Raw genomic sequence first — 8,612 nt, 5'->3', positions numbered from 1 at the left:
ATTGTCCCTTCATAAACTCAGAGGGTTGTCAGATTGTCCCTTCATAAACTCAGAGGGTTGTCAGATTGTCCCTTCATAAACTCAGAGGGTTGTCAGATTGTCCCTTCATAAACTCAGAGGGTTGTCAGATTGTCCCTTCATGAACTCAGAGGGTTGTCAGATTGTCCCTTCATAAACTCATAGTGTTGTCAGATTGTCCCTTCATAAACTCATAGTGTTGTCAGATGGTCCCTTCATAAACTCAGAGGGTTGTCAGATTGTCCCTTCATAAACTCAGAGGGTTGTCAGATTGTCCCTTCATAAACTCATAGTGTTGTCAGATTGTCCCTTCATAAACTCAGAGGGTTGTCAGATTGTCCCTTTATAAACTCAGAGCGTTGTCAGATTGTCCCTTCATAAACTCAGAGCGTTGTCACAATGTCCCTTCATAAACTCAGAGTGTTGTCAGATTGCCCCTTCATAAACTCAGAGCGTTGTCAGATTGTCCCTTCATAAACTCAGAGCGTTGTCAGATTGTCCTTCATAAACTCAGAGCGTTGTCAGATTGTCCTTCATAAACTCAGAATGTTGTCAGATTGTCCTTCATAAACTCAGAGTGTTGTCAGATTGTCCTTCATAAACTCAGAGCATTGTCAGATTGTCCCTTTATAAACTCAGAGCATTGTCAGATTGTCCCTTCATAAACTCAGAGCGTTGTCAGATTGTTCCTTTATAAACTAAGAGCATTGTCAGATTGTCCCTTCATAAACTCAGAGCGTTGTCAGATTGTCCCTTTGTAAACTCAGAGCGTTGTCATATTGTCCCTTTATAAACTCAGAGCGTTGTCAGATTGTCCCTTTATAAACTCAGAGCGTTGTCAGATTGTCCCTTTATAAACTCAGAGCGTTGTCAGGTTGTCCCTTTATAAACTCAGAGCGTTGTCAGATTGTCCCTTCATAAACTCAGAGTGTTGTCAGATTGTCCCTTTATAAACTCAGAGGGTTGTCAGATTGTCCCTTCATAAACTCAGAGGGTTGTCAGATTGTCCCTTCATAAACTCAGAGGGTTGTCAGATTGTCCCTTCATAAACTCAGAGGGTTGTCAGATTGTCCCTTCATAAACTCAGAGGGTTGTCAGATTGTCCCTTCATGAACTCAGAGGGTTGTCAGATTGTCCCTTCATAAACTCATAGTGTTGTCAGATTGTCCCTTCATAAACTCATAGTGTTGTCAGATGGTCCCTTCATAAACTCAGAGGGTTGTCAGATTGTCCCTTCATAAACTCAGAGGGTTGTCAGATTGTCCCTTCATAAACTCATAGTGTTGTCAGATTGTCCCTTCATAAACTCAGAGGGTTGTCAGATTGTCCCTTTATAAACTCAGAGCGTTGTCAGATTGTCCCTTTATAAACTCAGAGCGTTGTCAGATTGTCCCTTTATAAACTCAGAGCGTTGTCAGATTGTCCCTTTATAAACTCAGAGCGTTGTCAGATTGTCCCTTCATAAACTCAGAGTGTTGTCAGATTGTCCCTTCATAAACTCAGAGCATTGTCAGATTGTCCCTTCAGAAACTCAGAGCATTGTCAGATTGTCCCTTCATAAACTCAGAGCGTTGTCAGATTGTCCCTTCATAAACTCAGAGCGTTGTCAGATTGTCCCTTCATAAACTCAGAGCGTTGTCAGATTGTCCCTTCATAAACTCAGAGTGTTGTCAGATTGTCCCTTCATAATCTCAGAGCATTGTCAGATTGTCCCTTTATAAACTCAGAGCATTGTCAGATTGTCCCTTCATAAACTCAGAGCGTTGTCAGATTGTTCCTTTATAAACTCAGAGCGTTGTCAGATTGTACCTTCATAAACTCAGAGGGTTGTCAGATTGTCCCTTCATAAACTCAGAGCGTTGTCAGATTGTCCCTTCATAAACTCAGAGTGTTGTCAGATTGTCCTTCATAAACTCAGAGCATTGTCAGATTGTCCTTCATAAACTCAGAGTGATGTCAGATTGTCCCTTTATAAACTCAGAGCGTTGTCAGATTGTCCCTTTATAAACTCAGAGCGTTGTCAGATTGTCCCTTCATAAACTCAGAGCATTGTCAGATTGTCCCTTTATAAACTCAGAGCGTTGTCAGATTGTCCCTTTATAAACTCAGAGCGTTGTCAGATTGTCCCTTTATAAACTCAGAGCGTTGTCAGATTGTCCCTTTATAAACTCAGAGCGTTGTCAGATTGTCCCTTCATAAACTCAGAGTGTTGTCAGATTGTCCCTTCATAAACTCAGAGCATTGTCAGATTGTCCCTTCAGAAACTCAGAGCATTGTCAGATTGTCCCTTCATAAACTCAGAGCGTTGTCAGATTGTCCCTTCATAAACTCAGAGCGTTGTCAGATTGTCCCTTCATAAACTCAGAGCGTTGTCAGATTGTCCCTTCATAAACTCAGAGTGTTGTCAGATTGTCCCTTCATAATCTCAGAGCATTGTCAGATTGTCCCTTTATAAACTCAGAGCATTGTCAGATTGTCCCTTCATAAACTCAGAGCGTTGTCAGATTGTTCCTTTATAAACTCAGAGCGTTGTCAGATTGTACCTTCATAAACTCAGAGGGTTGTCAGATTGTCCCTTCATAAACTCAGAGCGTTGTCAGATTGTCCCTTCATAAACTCAGAGTGTTATCAGATTGTCCTTCATAAACTCAGAGCATTGTCAGATTGTCCTTCATAAACTCAGAGTGATGTCAGATTGTCCCTTTATAAACTCAGAGCGTTGTCAGATTGTCCCTTTATAAACTCAGAGCGTTGTCAGATTGTCCCTTCATAAACTCAGAGCATTGTCAGATTGTCCCTTCATAAACTCAGAGTGTTATCAGATTGTCCTTCATAAACTCAGAGCATTGTCAGATTGTCCTTCATAAACTCAGAGTGATGTCAGATTGTCCCTTTATAAACTCAAAGCGTTGTCAGATTGTCCCTTTATAAACTCAGAGTGTTGTCAGATTGTCCCTTCATAAACTCAGAGCATTGTCAGATTGTCCCTTCAGAAACTCAGAGCATTGTCAGATTGTCCTTTCATAAACTCAGAGCGTTGTCAGATTGTCCCTTCATAAACTCAGAGTGTTATCAGATTGTCCTTCATAAACTCAGAGCATTGTCAGATTGTCCTTCATAAACTCAGAGTGTTGTCAGATTGTCCTTCATAAACTCAGAGCGTTGTCAGATTGTCCCTTCATAAACTCAGAGTGTTTGTCAGATTGTCCTTCATAAACTCAGAGCATTGTCAGATTGTCCTTCATAAACTCACAGGGTTGTCAGATTGTCCTTCATAAACTAAGAGCATTGTCAGATTGTCCCTTCATAAACTCAGAGCGTTGTCAGATTGTCCCTTTGTAAACTCAGAGCGTTGTCATATTGTCCCTTTATAAACTCAGAGCGTTGTCAGATTGTCCCTTCATAAACTCAGAGTGTTGTCAGATTGTCCCTTCATAAACTCAGAGCATTGTCAGATTGTCCCTTCAGAAACTCAGAGCATTGTCAGATTGTCCCTTCATAAACTCAGAGCGTTGTCAGATTGTCCCTTCATAAACTCAGAGCGTTGTCAGATTGTCCCTTCATAAACTCAGAGCGTTGTCAGATTGTCCCTTCATAAACTCAGAGTGTTGTCAGATTGTCCCTTCATAATCTCAGAGCATTGTCAGATTGTCCCTTTATAAACTCAGAGCATTGTCAGATTGTCCCTTCATAAACTCAGAGCGTTGTCAGATTGTTCCTTTATAAACTCAGAGCGTTGTCAGATTGTACCTTCATAAACTCAGAGGGTTGTCAGATTGTCCCTTCATAAACTCAGAGCGTTGTCAGATTGTCCCTTCATAAACTCAGAGTGTTATCAGATTGTCCTTCATAAACTCAGAGCATTGTCAGATTGTCCTTCATAAACTCAGAGTGATGTCAGATTGTCCCTTTATAAACTCAAAGCGTTGTCAGATTGTCCCTTTATAAACTCAGAGTGTTGTCAGATTGTCCCTTCATAAACTCAGAGCATTGTCAGATTGTCCCTTCAGAAACTCAGAGCATTGTCAGATTGTCCTTTCATAAACTCAGAGCGTTGTCAGATTGTCCCTTCATAAACTCAGAGTGTTATCAGATTGTCCTTCATAAACTCAGAGCATTGTCAGATTGTCCTTCATAAACTCAGAGTGTTGTCAGATTGTCCTTCATAAACTCAGAGCGTTGTCAGATTGTCCCTTCATAAAATCAGAGTGTTTGTCAGATTGTCCTTCATAAACTCAGAGCATTGTCAGATTGTCCTTCATAAACTCACAGGGTTGTCAGATTGTCCTTCATAAACTAAGAGCATTGTCAGATTGTCCCTTCATAAACTCAGAGCGTTGTCAGATTGTCCCTTTGTAAACTCAGAGCGTTGTCATATTGTCCCTTTATAAACTCAGAGCGTTGTCAGATTGTCCCTTCATAAACTCAGAGTGTTGTCAGATTGTCCCTTCATAAACTCAGAGCATTGTCAGATTGTCCCTTCAGAAACTCAGAGCATTGTCAGATTGTCCCTTCATAAACTCAGAGCGTTGTCAGATTGTCCCTTCATAAACTCAGAGCGTTGTCAGATTGTCCCTTCATAAACTCAGAGCGTTGTCAGATTGTCCCTTCATAAACTCAGAGTGTTGTCAGATTGTCCCTTCATAATCTCAGAGCATTGTCAGATTGTCCCTTTATAAACTCAGAGCATTGTCAGATTGTCCCTTCATAAACTCAGAGCGTTGTCAGATTGTTCCTTTATAAACTCAGAGCGTTGTCAGATTGTACCTTCATAAACTCAGAGGGTTGTCAGATTGTCCCTTCATAAACTCAGAGCGTTGTCAGATTGTCCCTTCATAAACTCAGAGTGTTATCAGATTGTCCTTCATAAACTCAGAGCATTGTCAGATTGTCCTTCATAAACTCAGAGTGATGTCAGATTGTCCCTTTATAAACTCAGAGCGTTGTCAGATTGTCCCTTTATAAACTCAGAGCGTTGTCAGATTGTCCCTTCATAAACTCAGAGCATTGTCAGATTGTCCCTTTATAAACTCAGAGCGTTGTCAGATTGTCCCTTTATAAACTCAGAGCGTTGTCAGATTGTCCCTTTATAAACTCAGAGCGTTGTCAGATTGTCCCTTTATAAACTCAGAGCGTTGTCAGATTGTCCCTTCATAAACTCAGAGTGTTGTCAGATTGTCCCTTCATAAACTCAGAGCATTGTCAGATTGTCCCTTCAGAAACTCAGAGCATTGTCAGATTGTCCCTTCATAAACTCAGAGCGTTGTCAGATTGTCCCTTCATAAACTCAGAGCGTTGTCAGATTGTCCCTTCATAAACTCAGAGCGTTGTCAGATTGTCCCTTCATAAACTCAGAGTGTTGTCAGATTGTCCCTTCATAATCTCAGAGCATTGTCAGATTGTCCCTTTATAAACTCAGAGCATTGTCAGATTGTCCCTTCATAAACTCAGAGCGTTGTCAGATTGTTCCTTTATAAACTCAGAGCGTTGTCAGATTGTACCTTCATAAACTCAGAGGGTTGTCAGATTGTCCCTTCATAAACTCAGAGCGTTGTCAGATTGTCCCTTCATAAACTCAGAGTGTTATCAGATTGTCCTTCATAAACTCAGAGCATTGTCAGATTGTCCTTCATAAACTCAGAGTGATGTCAGATTGTCCCTTTATAAACTCAGAGCGTTGTCAGATTGTCCCTTTATAAACTCAGAGCGTTGTCAGATTGTCCCTTCATAAACTCAGAGCATTGTCAGATTGTCCCTTCATAAACTCAGAGTGTTATCAGATTGTCCTTCATAAACTCAGAGCATTGTCAGATTGTCCTTCATAAACTCAGAGTGATGTCAGATTGTCCCTTTATAAACTCAAAGCGTTGTCAGATTGTCCCTTTATAAACTCAGAGTGTTGTCAGATTGTCCCTTCATAAACTCAGAGCATTGTCAGATTGTCCCTTCAGAAACTCAGAGCATTGTCAGATTGTCCTTTCATAAACTCAGAGCGTTGTCAGATTGTCCCTTCATAAACTCAGAGTGTTATCAGATTGTCCTTCATAAACTCAGAGCATTGTCAGATTGTCTTTCATAAACTCAGAGTGTTGTCAGATTGTCCTTCATAAACTCAGAGCGTTGTCAGATTGTCCCTTCATAAACTCAGAGTGTTTGTCAGATTGTCCTTCATAAACTCAGAGCATTGTCAGATTGTCCTTCATAAACTCACAGGGTTGTCAGATTGTCCTTCATAAACTAAGAGCATTGTCAGATTGTCCCTTCATAAACTCAGAGCGTTGTCAGATTGTCCCTTTGTAAACTCAGAGCGTTGTCATATTGTCCCTTTATAAACTCAGAGCGTTGTCAGATTGTCCCTTTATAAACTCAGAGCGTTGTCAGATTGTCCCTTTATAAACTCAGAGCGTTGTCAGGTTGTCCCTTTATAAACTCAGAGCGTTGTCAGATTGTCCCTTCATAAACTCAGAGTGTTGTCAGATTGTCCCTTTATAAACTCAGAGGGTTGTCAGATTGTCCCTTCATAAACTCAGAGGGTTGTCAGATTGTCCCTTCATAAACTCAGAGGGTTGTCAGATTGTCCCTTCATAAACTCAGAGGGTTGTCAGATTGTCCCTTCATAAACTCAGAGGGTTGTCAGATTGTCCCTTCATGAACTCAGAGGGTTGTCAGATTGTCCCTTCATAAACTCATAGTGTTGTCAGATTGTCCCTTCATAAACTCATAGTGTTGTCAGATGGTCCCTTCATAAACTCAGAGGGTTGTCAGATTGTCCCTTCATAAACTCAGAGGGTTGTCAGATTGTCCCTTCATAAACTCATAGTGTTGTCAGATTGTCCCTTCATAAACTCAGAGGGTTGTCAGATTGTCCCTTTATAAACTCAGAGCGTTGTCAGATTGTCCCTTTATAAACTCAGAGCGTTGTCAGATTGTCCCTTTATAAACTCAGAGCGTTGTCAGATTGTCCCTTTATAAACTCAGAGCGTTGTCAGATTGTCCCTTCATAAACTCAGAGTGTTGTCAGATTGTCCCTTCATAAACTCAGAGCATTGTCAGATTGTCCCTTCAGAAACTCAGAGCATTGTCAGATTGTCCCTTCATAAACTCAGAGCGTTGTCAGATTGTCCCTTCATAAACTCAGAGCGTTGTCAGATTGTCCCTTCATAAACTCAGAGCGTTGTCAGATTGTCCCTTCATAAACTCAGAGTGTTGTCAGATTGTCCCTTCATAATCTCAGAGCATTGTCAGATTGTCCCTTTATAAACTCAGAGCATTGTCAGATTGTCCCTTCATAAACTCAGAGCGTTGTCAGATTGTTCCTTTATAAACTCAGAGCGTTGTCAGATTGTACCTTCATAAACTCAGAGGGTTGTCAGATTGTCCCTTCATAAACTCAGAGCGTTGTCAGATTGTCCCTTCATAAACTCAGAGTGTTATCAGATTGTCCTTCATAAACTCAGAGCATTGTCAGATTGTCCTTCATAAACTCAGAGTGATGTCAGATTGTCCCTTTATAAACTCAGAGCGTTGTCAGATTGTCCCTTTATAAACTCAGAGCGTTGTCAGATTGTCCCTTCATAAACTCAGAGCATTGTCAGATTGTCCCTTCATAAACTCAGAGTGTTATCAGATTGTCGTTCATAAACTCAGAGCATTGTCAGATTGTCCTTCATAAACTCAGAGTGATGTCAGATTGTCCCTTTATAAACTCAGAGCGTTGTCAGATTGTCCCTTTATAAACTCAGAGTGTTGTCAGATTGTCCCTTCATAAACTCAGAGCATTGTCAGATTGTCCCTTCAGAAACTCAGAGCATTGTCAGATTGTCCCTTCATAAACTCAGAGCGTTGTCAGATTGTCCCTTCATAAACTCAGAGCGTTGTCAGATTGTCCCTTCATAAACTCAGAGCGTTGTCAGATTGTCCCTTCATAAACTCAGAGTGTTGTCAGATTGTCCCTTCATAATCTCAGAGCATTGTCAGATTGTCCCTTTATAAACTCAGAGCATTGTCAGATTGTCCCTTCATAAACTCAGAGCGTTGTCAGATTGTTCCTTTATAAACTCAGAGCGTTGTCAGATTGTACCTTCATAAACTCAGAGGGTTGTCAGATTGTCCCTTCATAAACTCAGAGCGTTGTCAGATTGTCCCTTCATAAACTCAGAGTGTTATCAGATTGTCCTTCATAAACTCAGAGCATTGTCAGATTGTCCTTCATAAACTCAGAGTGATGTCAGATTGTCCTTCATAAACTCAGAGCGTTGTCAGATGGTCCTTCATAAACTCAGAGCATTGTCAGATTGTCCTTCATAAACTCAGAGTGTTGTCAGATTGTCCTTCATAAACTCAGAGCATTGTCAGATTGTCCCTTCATAAACTCAGAGTGTTGTCAGATTGTCCCTTCATAAACTCAGAGCGTTGTCAGATTGTCCCTTCATAAACTCAGAGCGTTGTCAGATTGTCCCTTCATAAACTCAGAGCGTTGTCAGATTGTCCCTTTATAAACTCAGAGCGTTGTCAGATTGTCCCTTCATAAACTCAGAGTGTTGTCAGATTGTCCCTTCATAAACTCAGAGTGTTGTCAGATTGTCCTTCATAAA

The sequence above is a fragment of the Salvelinus fontinalis genome, chromosome 40 (genome assembly GCF_029448725.1).
Source record: "Salvelinus fontinalis isolate EN_2023a chromosome 40, ASM2944872v1, whole genome shotgun sequence".
Taxonomy (NCBI): Eukaryota; Metazoa; Chordata; class Actinopteri; order Salmoniformes; family Salmonidae; genus Salvelinus; species Salvelinus fontinalis.
This window is presented reverse-complemented; position numbering follows the sequence as displayed.